We start from the raw sequence: 14734 nt of genomic DNA, 5'->3' as shown, positions 1-14734 counted from the left end.
GGCTTTTCAACGGGACACGCAACGTCAAAAACAAGTGTCGTAATTTGCAAGCCATGGTAAAAAAAAAGAAAGTACAATTAATTATCGTAAACAGAAACCAGAGTTAATCATTTTTAATAGAGTGTGTAGGCCAGATATACAGTTATCTCAAAGCATATATACCGAACAAGGGTATGTCTGCGAAATTTTTATTGTCTATTGTAACTAGGTGTAAATAATATGACTAACTTTGTATGACATGTATTAGTTAATGTTTTGGAATTGTAAAATAACAATTAGTTCTTTTGACGAGGCTATCCTGGATTTCGACCGGTTAGACATTGGTGCGCTTTTGGTTGGCTCCTTTTTGAGCTATCAATTATTACCAGCTTTCCAGTGGCTTAGGGCGTCTTCATTTCTATCGAGTCGTGTAGATTTATGCAGTAAGCTGGCGGTCTACGTGATGAGAATGATTTTAACGTACGATATAGGCGGAGCACGGAAGTAAAAAGGAGTTGCAATTAAGTTATTGATCTTGTACGCTAGTAGCATTTGATGTTTTTTCTTCAGCATGAACTTAGTTTTCGTTGAGAATATCCACGTCAGATTGGAGAGGTTGGAAGACTAGATGCCCGCTTGTCCGACGAAGATCTTCAAAAACAGATAAAAGGAGTGAAAGAACAGGACTGACTCAACCAATCGAATCCTTGGCAAACAAACGCAGAAATACAGCCAAAGACACACCAAATACGTTCCGGGATCGAGATCGGAACAATCCTAGCACTGCGCTTCAGAAGGGCGAGTTCAGCAGGTTTTAGCAGCGGAAGCAGAGGAAGAGAGAAAGGGAAAAGATAGCGATCCTTACAAACGACAAAGTTCTCTCACCACTCCCAGCATAGATACGCAATCCTCAAGTTGCTGCTCGTTTCGCCTAGCGCCACAATTCCCCTCACGTCGCCGTGAAGCACGAAGCAGCGGCGTGCGGTGACCCCAGATTCAACCCGTTCCGTCCTTTACTCTGACCTGTCCTATTTCTTCGTCGTGGTCTTGCGATTGATTCAGATCCTTTGTGCCTTTGAGTCAGCTTCAATGCCAGGGATAGGATAAACGCTGTCTAGCAAGTGCGTAGGGCACCATAGAAGAAAATAAGTTAACAGAACACACGTAGGAAAGCAATTCTATCGGTGCCTTTTTCTTATGCGATACTACGAAATGTTTGTTTCCGATGCGTGTGATCAACACGGCAAGCGAAACGAACACGAACGTATGAACTCGAAGCAAGTGAGCGTACAATGGAGATTCGAGGCAAACAAGCGGAGCAAGGCACCGACGGCGAGTACGCGAGAATCACGACGATGGCGGCCGAGTGACTGAGCATAAGAAATGCGAGAAATATTACTCAGCATTCGCTCTCGTCAGCAGCAGTCGTGTCTCCATCGATTTCACTCTTTCCTCTAGCTTCTTCTGAAACGAACACCAGGGGGATAAGGGCGCCAAACCGAGACACGAGCGAAGAATGAGAGGTTGACAACGAATTTGGTAGAAGGACAGCGATTAAAGTGAAGCTGCTTTCTTTTATTTCTTGAGCCTCTTCACCCCTGTTAACCGCACACATGCACACAAGTTGTACAGCGGACGGCACAGTCGAAAAAACTGCCACCTATGAAACAAAGCCTTAATGCGTAAGGCGCGTCTGGCAGCTAGAGCGAAGCAGAAACTACTGGAGATGAGGTGGCGGTGGAATTACACACGCGGATAGAGGAACGATGTGCTGACTCAGACGTTCAGATGCCGTTCTGCTTCACAAAAGTGGCCTGTGAGTTGCGTACTTCAGTTTCCGACAACTGGAAGACTTTGCGGTAGTTAAGTATTACTGGTTCATGGGTGAGTCAATATCTCAAAGATTACTTAATCGCGTGTCTCGCGTGATGTATGTCAGATATAAAGGCACCTAAACTGTTTCAGCTGCTCAAAACGTTCCAGTCGTTAACGGTGTCAACCGATCAGAAAGACAGTCTTTGTTGTGATGTAATTTCTTGTGAATAAAGTAAGGGATATAGCTTTTCGCTTAAAAAAACCAACGGTGTTTCGAAATTTTTGCAACTTTCCTCCTCAGATTTATGGTCGAGGAGTATATCAAAGATTATTATATTGACAAAACTCGTATTGCCTTCGAAAACACAACTGTGTAGCTTCACAAGATCGAATTTTAGTTCGGGAAATTCTGTGTTTTGAAGATGCTGTTCCCGCAGGTCTATCTTTCTACGTTGCACCGTGATGAGAAGTGTATCTTATACAGAAATGAAGAGAGAATACAGAGTTTTTGTTCAATCTAAAATTGCTATTCTCGACTCTCGATACCTGTTCCTGCTAAATTGTGTGTTATGTATTATAAAATCTTCGTGCGATACCTATATAGAGTAATGTTTAGCAAATAAAAACCTATGCTCCCGGATCTAGGTGTTATATTATACAGGAACACGTATGTTGACGACTCAAATCCATAAGCTGGGCCTTTCCCGCGACTAGTAATAATCGAGAGTTCTGTATTTAGTGTCGTAGCATACAAGGGGCGTTTTTAATTTAGATGTTCATTCAATTTATTTAAACCCTATATATGATCTTCTTAAACAGGTGGCAGCGTATTACACACAGCTGCTCGCACGTCCGTGCACTGTTCTCTCCCAGCCTATTTATTCACTACATGGGTATAGTGTTATTATTACGTATCTAGATCTACCTGAGGTGCACGGTGAATGCAATATCTATTCCTACTTAATACGCACACGTTCGGCTTGAGTGGTTTAGTTACCTTCACGTAGTTCGTAATTTTCACTATTGGTTGAGGTCGACTGGAATGAAACGAGACTATTATGTACTATGATAGTAACTGCTGATTAAACAGAGACGGAATTCTAGAAAGACAGCAAAATCGCACCGGTTTAATTATGATCATATGTATCATTTAACGTGCTCATACTATAATCACTTTGTAGTATAAGGTAAACATTTCGCTGATCAAATTGGATTGAGCAGTGATGGCGTCATACCACATCAACTCTGAATTCGCAACACACCCATACCAAACACGCTTGGCCCTAATTGATGAGTCGTGCTGTTTTTTCTTATGGTCCTATGTCAGTACTAGGCTGGTTTTGAAGGCCTTAGTTTCAACAGAGGTGTGCTGAGTCAAATGATCACGTGCACAGGCTCCTCAGGCTGAGTGGTTGCATGTCATTAGTGTAAAAAGCAGACGGGGCTTTGAATGGCCATGATTTGACTTGTTTGCGACCCGGGTCGCATTCTGGAGAACAATGTTTATCGAAAGTGTCAGTGTGCCGCCAAGGTTTCTCTTTGTCACTAATATCCTCGGCGTACTTTTGATGTTTTGTAAATCCATTTTCTCTCTCTGATACGACGCACCCTAGGTGGCTCCATTATGTGATTCAATATGTGACACTTGCGTCACATCGAGCTAAGCTGATTCACCACGAATGGACTAAAATAGTCCGTTTCTTAAGGTATTTTTCATGGCGCAAATTTAGAATATTCTACTGTACCAACACTCAAACCTAACTTCTCTGTTGTATTAAAATGGACATGTTCAATATAATTTAGATTTTAACTAATTCCATATGCTCTAGACCGTATGGATCGTCTTGGAGGTCATATATAATGGCCTCCAAAAACAACTGTCCCAATAGATTTATTCGTATACATGAGCCTACAAAGAGCTAGTTGAGCTGGCAAATGCATCAATATCAGAACCGTATATACTAAATAAAATATCGTGCTTTTATTCAAAATTAAAGGATAGTATGGTACGTAATAATTGCGATTCCTAGCTTAATTGGAACGAGGTATGTTTGTGTGTTCCGAGCAAAACTCGCTAATAATCGATGTATTGGCCCGTAACACGTAACCTGCAATCTAAAATAAAATGGCAATAAAGTATGACGCACAGCGTCGTTTTTCATTGTTGCGGTCTGTCAATGAAAACTGCGGCGTTCGAGCTGAATCTTAGCCTCTACAAACAATGGATCACATTTTTCCGCCAAAACTAAGAACCATCATCTGTTATCAGATGAGACATGAATCACAAAGTTTTTTACGCGCACATCAGCCTTACGCATATGCGTATTATGTGTTTCCTGCAATTGACGCTGCTGCAAATGTTATTGTTTGCTAAATTGGCTTTAAACGCGCGTTTTCAATTTTCGGCCTCTTCCCTTTTCGACAGACGTCGGTTTGCTGTCATCGCTGCATCACTGGATAGGCGAGCAATGTCTTTCCCGCTCTTTTGTAAGGCTGCTACGTAGTCGTTAGCCGTTTATTCCTTGTTTTGCATTTCGCAGGTATGCACAATATTATCGACACCAATAGCCAAAAAAGAAGTAATAACAACGAGTAAAATGTTCAGCTGACGCCGGAGTTTCTATTAAAAGTTCGACGAGGGAAGAACTCAAAGAAAAGCGAACTAAACGGATCAGACCTCGCAACAAATAATAATAAACTGACACAGAAACGAAAAGGACCTGTTGCAAAAAGCATCTAGAGCTCGCAAGCAGTACATTTCTAGGCTCTTTTTCTGTATATATATATGTACATATATACATCCACAGCATGACTTGCGTTTCACCCATTCAAATCTGCATGGAAACCCAAACATAGTAGGACTAAAAAGTGATAGAAAAAAACTATGGCAAATAAAAGGGGACACCACACGGATATTTTTCGAAAAAGATGCGGTATTTACGGGATTCCATTATTTTCGATTTTCAATGTCCTTAGAGCGACGAGCAACGAATGAGAGCGTGGTATAAAATGCACTTTTTATATTTTGTGCAATTAAATCTGTAAGTTCTGATTTTTCTTTTTTTAAATTTCATGGAGTGTATTTGGCTTCGTCTCCTTAAGAACATCTATCCACGTACTTGAACACAAAAGACACTGACATGCTATTGCCGTATAAACACACAACCGTAATACAATTAATTGTTCGTTTGCACTTTTATTCTTATTTGTTGGAGCATTGGAAATTATTCCTGGTCCTGCAGTTTACCACATTGCGAGATTGTCTCGAACAGTTTCCATGACAAAGTATCTAGACCTCAAATAACGCACCCCTCGGTTTTCCTGATCTTGCGTTCTAACCTCTGCCCGACAATTCTTTGCGCAAACATTCTTAACAAGACTCGCCATTCTGTAGCAGACGACACCGTCTGGGTTATTGATTACGAAGAAGACACAAAGTCGCCCTTCTGACTCCACCGCTCCAGGACTAGAGTTATAATCCGACCGACATTGTTAGTGTCTCTCAATGTGCACAAAGTGTTACAAGAAACAGAGGGTGGACTAACTAAGGGCTTAATGAATTTATGTGTGCATTATGTTTTGGATAGACATATGATTGTGGCAAAAAACAAGCGGTAATCCAGGATTTCCTGGAAGACTTGGTGTTTCATTTCTTTAATCACACGTGTCTTGTAGTATATCTCATTATCATTAGTAGGTTTGAATCCCGAACGATTGAGAGTAAACTATAAATGACTAGAAAAATGCATTTCTTATTGGTGTACGAACTAAACGCACATTTTCAGAGCTGGATCTGACAAATATCTACATAGCAATCGTGAAAGAGGATACAGGTACTGCGCATACTATTTAAGGTAACCCGAATATATAATAAAAGCAAAGGAAAATTAATGAGCTGAAATGTACCCAGAGGTACATTATGTTTCCGTTTGTGTCAGATATATGTATTATGTAACAAAGCGTGAACGGTCGCCTCGAAAGAACGTAATACAAATTTGTAACTAACGTATTTCATGCACGCGATTGTCTTACAATGCTCCGCTGTAATATCCGAAGTACCTCTAACTGAATTGACATTTCACCAACCAGAACAGGATATACAAGGAGGATTCACGCCTACTCTGCATGTTTCCGTATTAATAAAAACAACCAAAGTTCTACCTGGACTCTGAAAGGAAAAAAGCTTGTCGGCAAAGGTATTACAGCAAACGATATTTGGCGTTTTTGTTTCGATTCTATTTATGCTATACTTTCGACGATTCGAATTATTCATACTCTAGTAAATCTGGCGCTTTTGCGATTTTATCAATATAGCTTTATAATAATAGTGTTTAAAGTCTTTCCCAATTGATCCAATGGATTGTAGAGTAAAAGCGCGCTTTTAAATTCGAGGGATTAACAACTCTATCCGTACATATGTTCAACGATCGTGATCTATTGTTAAATTAACAGAGTCTACTAATACTGGTCAGTGTTAACTTTTGATGCCTAAAATGAGCTGGCTGACTTAGGCTAGCAGCCTTGGTGTGAGTTACGGTAAACACCTTTGTACATTAGCTGAGTGCATTGTATATTGTACAGGTAATCCTTGCATTTTGATCACGGATAAATTCATGTAAAATTTCGTCTATCGTTATTGGCTTCTATTTATCAGTTATATACATATTTATGATTAAGTGTGTTGTTAAATAAATAATCTTATTATACGAAAAAATCGAGACCAGATTATTCGTGGCCTCACTGGTAGACATCGCACTGAAATCTGTCTGGGGTCCGTGCACATAATCCTCTGGGTTGTACGTATTTAGAGTTTAGTTAAACACACTAACTAGCGCAGAGTCATAATGTTAATTTTGTATTGCGGTTATTGTAGTTGTTTCTCAGCTCTTACTATGTTAAAGGTGGAATGCATTACGTGTATTTGCCAGCAGTATAAATTCTGTACACAGCTTTAATATAAAAGCCCCAAAAAGCATTTTAGTAGTATAACAACATAATTAGGTAATAGACCGCCTCGCTACGTGCCTGCCTGCATGTGTAATAGTTGAGGCTTATTGACAATTCTATTAATTATGCTCATTTATGTTCGGGTGATACAGCAAGAACCAGAAAATTTCTAGTGATATAAACTGTCATCGGGCAATAAGTGGTTCCTGTGTGTCCGATGATAGGGTCCTCTTTTAACCAATCGAAAGCTCTAGACGGGCTGTGTACAAATGCGAATGCGATATTTTTTGGGGAGATCTATTGCGCAGGTACTATTATGTACAATTCGTATTGTTGTTTTAATACTTCGCCAGTATCACAAAATCCAGCAACCTTAATAGTTTAAGGTAGTTATTACGATGACTTAACTTATTCGCGTTTAGCTTAGCATACATAACATGGATATATAGACATTGACGTAGAATCACAAGGTGAATCTTGATCATACGCGCCGATATATATTATCGAATGAAGAAGAACTATAAGCACATACAAATTTGAAATGTACACATGTATACAAATTAAACGTGGCAAGCGAGACCTTTCGACCTGACTTCTTAAGCTAGTTGTAGTACATAATACTACTACATGTAGTACTTTTAAGAGTCTGTTTACTAACGTATTGTAGGCATAAGCGTTTACGAAGGATTTTAGTACCTAGTGAAAGTAAATTTTTCGTTAGGGCCTTTTGCTTCCGTAATGTTGATTAAGCATACATTGCATATAAACATTATCAAGACATGGAACTAAGAAACATGACGCGGAATGCTGGCAAAAATTTCCTCGTATCTGTCATATCAATATTAATTAGTTTTCCTCCAGAATCTATATATAGATTATAGATGGAGAGGTCCGTGTTGACATGGAAAGCGGTTACTGCAAGCGAAATCGATGCGTTTTCACTCAGAGGCATTTACGATATGCTCAGCTACAACTTGTTACTTTAAATGCTGCTGCTAGTGCTGCCACTGTTGACGTTGATGGTGCTCTGTTGTAATATTGGTCGAGGGAGCGATCGACGCCCATAATCTATTGACTTCACTTCTGTCGAGTAGCGGTGGAGGGGGCACCGCTGCTGCCCGTCTTCCCATACATTCGCCCCGTCATTGAGGCCCGATGAGAGGTACCACGGTAACAACAGGTAACATGCGGAAAGGAGGGCAAAAAGCCATCGAAAAATTGTAATTTCTCCCCACTTTGTAGCTTGTAGCTCTGCCCCGCAAAGCGAACACAGTACAACCTTCCAATGGGACACGACCCCAACCATGTTCGAGGTCCTCCGCTATGGCTCCCCCTGGCATAGACATCTCGTTTGATCTTTTGTCCCTATACGCCCTCGTACAAATGGGCGGCGTGGATAAATTGCACAACAGGGATAGAAGGCGCCTGCGGCTGGCAGCATCTGCAGATCTGTTGTATAGAACAACCCCTTTTCGAAAGGGTCGGCAGCCAGTGAACAAGATGAGGCGTTTCTAAAAAAACCGACGAAAAAGAAGCGATTACAGCAGCCCCAAAGATAGCGCAAAACAGCGCAAGTGTGAAAAAAGCTGCAGATCATTCGAGGGTCTCCAGGTGGCTGCCATCGTTTGAATTGATTCGTTTCGAGTTTGGCCGTTGGAAAAATAGCAGAAATATCCAATGGGGTCATCAAAGGGCTTTCCGTATTAACAACACGAGCAACAGCAATTGTCATCATATCGACGGCTATGGCGCTTCATTGAACGATACCGACGAAGTGTACAAAAACACTAAAAATACGTCTGTATAAAAACACGCACTTTCGAGCTTCATCTGTTGGCGTAACCACTTTAGCGCCTTTAAACTTTTGTACCTAATAAGTTTTTAATTAATGCAGTCGTATGTAAATCATTACAACCCTATTCATTGATTGTTCTGTATTCATCCGTGTGAAATGTTTTTCTGATAACATCCAAGTTAATCGTTGCTGCACCATTAAGTATAATAAAAACGTAAAATGAAATAGTCTGACAATGAAGTCTTTTCAATATCATATGCTTTTAAGCTTAAAAATGAAGAGCTAATTTATTATTTAAAGTTGTCTTCTACACTTCATAGTGTCAGTCAAGTATTAAATTAGCCGCTTTGTCCTGTTTGGAATTACTAAATTCAAATAGTTTTATAAAAAATGATATTACTTCTATACATCGTATCTAGTATAAAGATCGCTTGGGTATCCAGCATATCTACCTGGTAGCTACCCGAATATTATTAAGATCGAAACTAACAATATGTACCAATGAAATTGATTGTTGTATGTCAATATAGTTTCTTTTAAAGCTAAGCAGTACATTCGTTCTAAATCTTCTTTTTTCAGACAGTGTACTGGTAACATCGAACGAAAAAGACCATAGTAATAGACTGGTATTCCCTTTCACTGCAGAAATGACTAGCCGTTATACCCTTTTTCAAACCCTGTATGGGATAGACACTCACGCTTATTTATTTGCCCAAATATTAATGCTTTAGAAGGCCAGCTACAATTAGCTTCCAAGCATATAACCATAAAACAAAGTACAATTTCCGTACCCATGAAGTAGTCCAACAAATTACCTCAAGAAACAGATAAAATTGGTTGCTTCACAGCTAACCGAAAGCATATAAATGTTCAATTTAAAGGAAATTAATATAATAAGATAGGAAATAAGATGGGAAAGACCTATGTTGGAAAGTTAAGTAGCACCAAATCAAGAAGGGAGTCGAATATTTCCATAAACAAAATAGATATTAAAAGAAGATTAAAAACATTTTTCATTTAACAATTTCTGTAAATCAAATAATTCCAACCAATAAATTTACTACTTTTATTTTTTAACAAATTACTATTACCACAGTCTTATACTATAAGAATTAAAACTAAATATATATATAAATAAAAAATACAAATATAAAATTAATTTACCATGTTAATAAGCTAATTTCTAAAGAAAAAAGATATCCTCAAAGAAACAAAACTTGTATTCGGATGAAATTATTGTTAAGCGTTTGTTTTTTAATGATTTACTTGTAATATGTTTTTCTAAAAAAACTAAGAAAATTTGTCATTGGTATCTGATGTAAATCAAATCGTTTGCGCCTTAGGATATGTTTTTTTTGGCTCACTGTTTCAGCTGTTCTTATACAAAAAACGTAATGAGCTATGTTTCAAATACAGCCATATGAATAAATTGTAGGAAACCCTCAATCGAGTGTCATGAGTATCTTATATAGCTCAACCATTATCCTTTTTCAGTTAAGTATCTTCTGATGGGGTGATTTACTTCCTACAATATAGACGGCCTTTTACAGTTAATTTTAGTCGAAGCTAATGTGTTCATAAAGAAAATTCCTTACTATATTTATATGATTTAATAAAGATTATTATATTTCTTCTACGATCTTTCTTCTTAGTATAGAAATATTTTGCTGCTTTTATCATTTCCGGTGTGTAGAATAGGGCAAAGATATAGTCAAAGGAATGGTCGCGTAGAATCTCATCCATAGCAATCTAAATATATCTATGTCTATACATAGATATATTTAGATTGCTGCCGGAATCCATATATATATATATATATATATATATATATATATATACGGAGCCCTTGAAAATTCAACTTCAAGTCGTAGTACAAGACTTTGTCGTATATTTTGAACCATAGCCACTATTGAATCCCAAAAAAAATCCGTATGTCCTTCCGGTGATTTCCTAGCTTAGAAACTTCAGCGAAAAAATCTATAGGAAGAAAAGAAAAAGCCAGCTGGCTTAAGCCATAACGAATGGAACAAAATCTTCTTCGCTCTGAAGGTAAGGGTTGATCAGTTGCAGCAGACCGAAGCGAAGACATAAAATTCAATGAATTCTCCTTTCACTTCGCTTTTATTACAACGCTGTCCAACTGTCTAGTCTAACACTGCGCAGTCATCCAGAGACCTCCTTCATATAAATGGTCTACAGTGGTTTTTGCCTGGTGCACGTGCTGCTGAGACTCACGAGCTTCCGAGCCTCAAACAAACTGGGCCCCCTTCTTTAGGCTGGCGGCAATGTCATCGCGTTTCTTGGCCCTTTAGTGCAGAATATCGTGCGAAGGTCTATTTCTTCCGGCTGGTGAGTACTTACGGTGGTAACCGACGTCATTGTGCTCATGGAGATTACACAGTGACGTCGATAGTAGCGCCTTACAAGGTCTTTTCTGGCCTGTCCGACCGGGACTTAAGGCCAATCGTGAACGAATCAAGTCGGCCGACATTGTCGTCGTATCAGTGGCATTCGTCCAGAGGGTAGCACGTTTTACTGTTCTCAGGGTTCGTTAACGTTGTCCTGTTTGAAGTCGAACTGACACGCTCGACTGGCTGGAATACACGATCTGTTTTAAGAACCGATTCGAGAGAAACTAAAACAGTTGACCTGCCTATTCCTATTCACCCAGAGGTGTCTATTCATGCCTTTCTTTTGCTCTCCGTGTCTAACAACCTATCCCTCTTCCCCTCAAAACCCACCGGTCCCCGATCTCTGTTCGCTGCCACTGCCGTTTTATCAAGCCGGGACCGAAGGATCTTTTTAACAGCGGGAGGATCGTAATATGTCAATAATGGCAAGAAACATCTCAAAATATCTAGATACCTATCCCCGCCGACAAGTAAACGTGCGAGGCGCAGACATATAGGGAAGGGTCGCTCAATACTAAGCGCCTAAACCTAAGATAAGAAAAGGTGGAGATACATGAGTCAACACTTGCTTAACGGTACCGTTGAAAACGACTGGTGCCACAGCAGAGAAAACCATACCACTACCATATTTGTTAAAGAATACTCCTCTATGTGGCATGAATGAGTTTACAGTTAATTAATTTTTAAGAAAATGTCAGTTGAAGACACGTATGTCGTTGGCCCATGTTGCCTGATTAGGTGGGGTTATATGGCCAGCGGTGGAATTATAATAATGATTTCGTGCAATGAAGTCAACCATTCAACAGCTCAAGGGAAGTGCTTTTTTCATAGGAAGGACTGTGATTCTGGCTAGCACATGCAATTTTAACTATTTTAAAAGAATTTACTGCTTTAAATGGCTGGCAGATCCATTAGTTGCATTATCTTCGAAGAATGACCAGCAGCAATGACGATGTGCGTACTGTTCTCCAAAGTTAACAAAAGTGGATTGAAGCTTATGTAGCTACCGTGGTTGTACATGGTTCTAGTTTAAGTAAATATACATGGTAAATTCTAGTTCAGCATTTGTTGGCAACGTGGCACATAAAATGTGTGGACAATATCGTTTTATCCGAATAATGGGTCATGCTAATAAAATTGTCGAAACTTCCTTCAAGTTACCACATTGTTGGCAAGCGCGACACATGATAAAACGAACGCAAACCTACGATGCTTCATTTTAACTAAACGTATGTACACATATATGCTTTCTGATGAGTTGGTTGTACCTTGGGGGTGCTTAGTTGTTTCAATTTGTGAAATTAGCATTGATGGCACCTGGGTTCATATGGGCTCAAAATACAATTGCTCATACAGCCATACCTCACCTTTGACCACATCGCTCCTAGAGCTGTTACGCAACTTATTTTAATGGTATTTATAAAACGTAACTTTCGTCGGTTTGCCTTTGAAAATGCCATTTTAGAACAGGCAAAATCGTGGTGGAAACGTAAGTCTGTTTTTTTACCGTGGCAACCATTCAACAGAAATTTCATAATAAGCGGCGGAAATATAGTCATTTTCTGGTACGTGTACATTTTAAAAATTGTGAAAAGTCGATAGCATTTGAATTTAAGATCAACGTTTTATTTGCTCGAGATAAACCGTAACCGTAACCCGTATGGTTCCTGTCCTGCACAACCCAACCTTAATTTACTGTAAATATTTGTTCTTTTGAAACCTGTAGTCCAATAATTGTTCTGACTCAACGGTGGAATGTTACTGGCGGCGTTGCTTATTCGGAACTTTGCCCACGGAAAGAGCAGCGTTCTACCTTTTTTTTTAGCTACCGATTAAATATATGTAAAATTCGACAATGCTTTTCCATGGGGGAAGGAACAGGGATGTTTTTGATTAATTTATTCGGACCGAATTATTACCAGCCATATCTTCACACAACACTCCTTCACCACTAGCCTGGCCAGGGCTAGCGGGGAGATGTGCATGTGTATATAGAACAGGAGCTGTTGGCGTCTGTGATGGTAAATACGCTACAAATTTTGACGCAATCGAAGAAAGGGGATATTTTAACTAATGTTAGGGGGTGTTTAATATCAATAACCGCCTTAGCGATTCACGAAAAAAATAGGGTATAGAAAAATGAATATAGTAAAAAAATATGATATGGCATAATGCTGTGTAGCTCGAAACCGTGGAAATCGAACTAGCAGGCAAGACAGGAAAGGTATATTGAAATATAATATATAAAAACATATGTGTGTAGAAAGCACGCAAGTGAGCTCACTTATGTTCTAACGTAGAAATTGTATCCAAGTCGTAAGAAACCCACGACAATTTGAAGTACACCACGTCGAAACGCATCGATAACAGGATGTGCGGCAATTAATCAACCTCGGCCCAGTAAATGGTCTCGAGCACGTAAACAAGTCACGCTTAAATGCTAACGGTTGGATGATCTATCTTAACTAAAGCGATTTAGCGGAAAGTGCAGGAGAGGTATTTAACACAACCTCAACAATGTGGAATTTAACGATGTGTGATAATATCTATGAGCCTCAGCTAGATTTATTTAGACTGAATAAAAACGATTAGTGTTGGTCGACAAAACATTGCCGCTCTCTTTTTAGGTCTTCTGCAATACGTCTTCGATGGTCGTCAAACAGACAGCGGAACTATGTGAGCAATTGAAGTCGCATCTAACGTACAGCAAAAGTAACTAGCAAGAAGTTCTTTGTAGCATAATTTTATTTATCTTATTTAATTGCCTGTAACGTTTACCTAATCTCATTAAATAAGGATGGAACAATTTTACTGACTAATATATCCCTGTACCTTACTGAAGAAAAAGAATTTAAAATTTACTGAAATATTACTTCACCTCAGGCAAGGTTGGCTGCATGTAAAAGGTTTTTAAACAAATTCCGGAAGTCTCAAGTTTGGAAGAAAACAGATTGCGATGCGTCGAGGACTAAGATCCAGATAGTAAGACCTTTCTGTGTCATTGACGGACTTTTTGCGCTTTTATTCCATTACCGGTAAGGAAACATATGGCCGAATATGTCTCCTTACCGGCTACATATAGTAGAACACATACACTGTCGAAAACTGTGTTCGTCGCACAAACAGCTAAAATGGACGCTACTTAAGAACCAAGCACAGCTAAGGTGGAAGATTAATACAGAAACAAATATGAGAAATTTGGTACTGCGATTTTTCTCGGTGGTTGAGGGTCCGCTTGTGTTTGTGGACAATGCCTGAATTAACAATGGACTTTTGCGGATAAAGAGCATTTTTAGTGTGCTTGACGCACGTTCTTGATTAAAGGCGTGCCCACCTCATGTTAGGTAAGATAGGTATCCATTCCTTTAGCTTACGTACATATTAGCCTGTCTAGAACAATTCATCGAGCTGAAAACATTTCATAACCATGCATTATTAGCTAACGAAGTTCGGAAAATGTGTGTATCTGCGACTATAAGCTAACTGAATGTCGCTATGGAATAAAGAGTTTGAGGGCAATAATATCGTCTAGTGCTGAAGATGAATACGCCGAGATTAAGTTTGAGGAGATCTTCAGCAGGGCAACAGCTTGTTGAGGGTGCTACCATTTTAAGAAAGAAAGCTAAATAATGAAGTTAAGGACTACAGTAGAGGTGATTAAACCCTTGAACCTAAAATAGCAGAATAATCGTCTGCGATCAGAAATTTTTCGACGAATGCGGAGTAAAGACAATACGCTTCATACTAATTCAGCGCTATCACGCAGCTCAAGTTTCTGAATAGCTTC

The sequence above is a fragment of the Varroa destructor genome, unplaced genomic scaffold, assembly GCF_002443255.2.
Source record: "Varroa destructor unplaced genomic scaffold, Vdes_3.0 BEIS01000004.1, whole genome shotgun sequence".
Lineage (NCBI taxonomy): Eukaryota > Metazoa > Arthropoda > Arachnida > Mesostigmata > Varroidae > Varroa > Varroa destructor.
The sequence above is the reverse complement of the archived record's forward strand: the minus strand, read 5'-3'. Positions refer to the sequence as shown.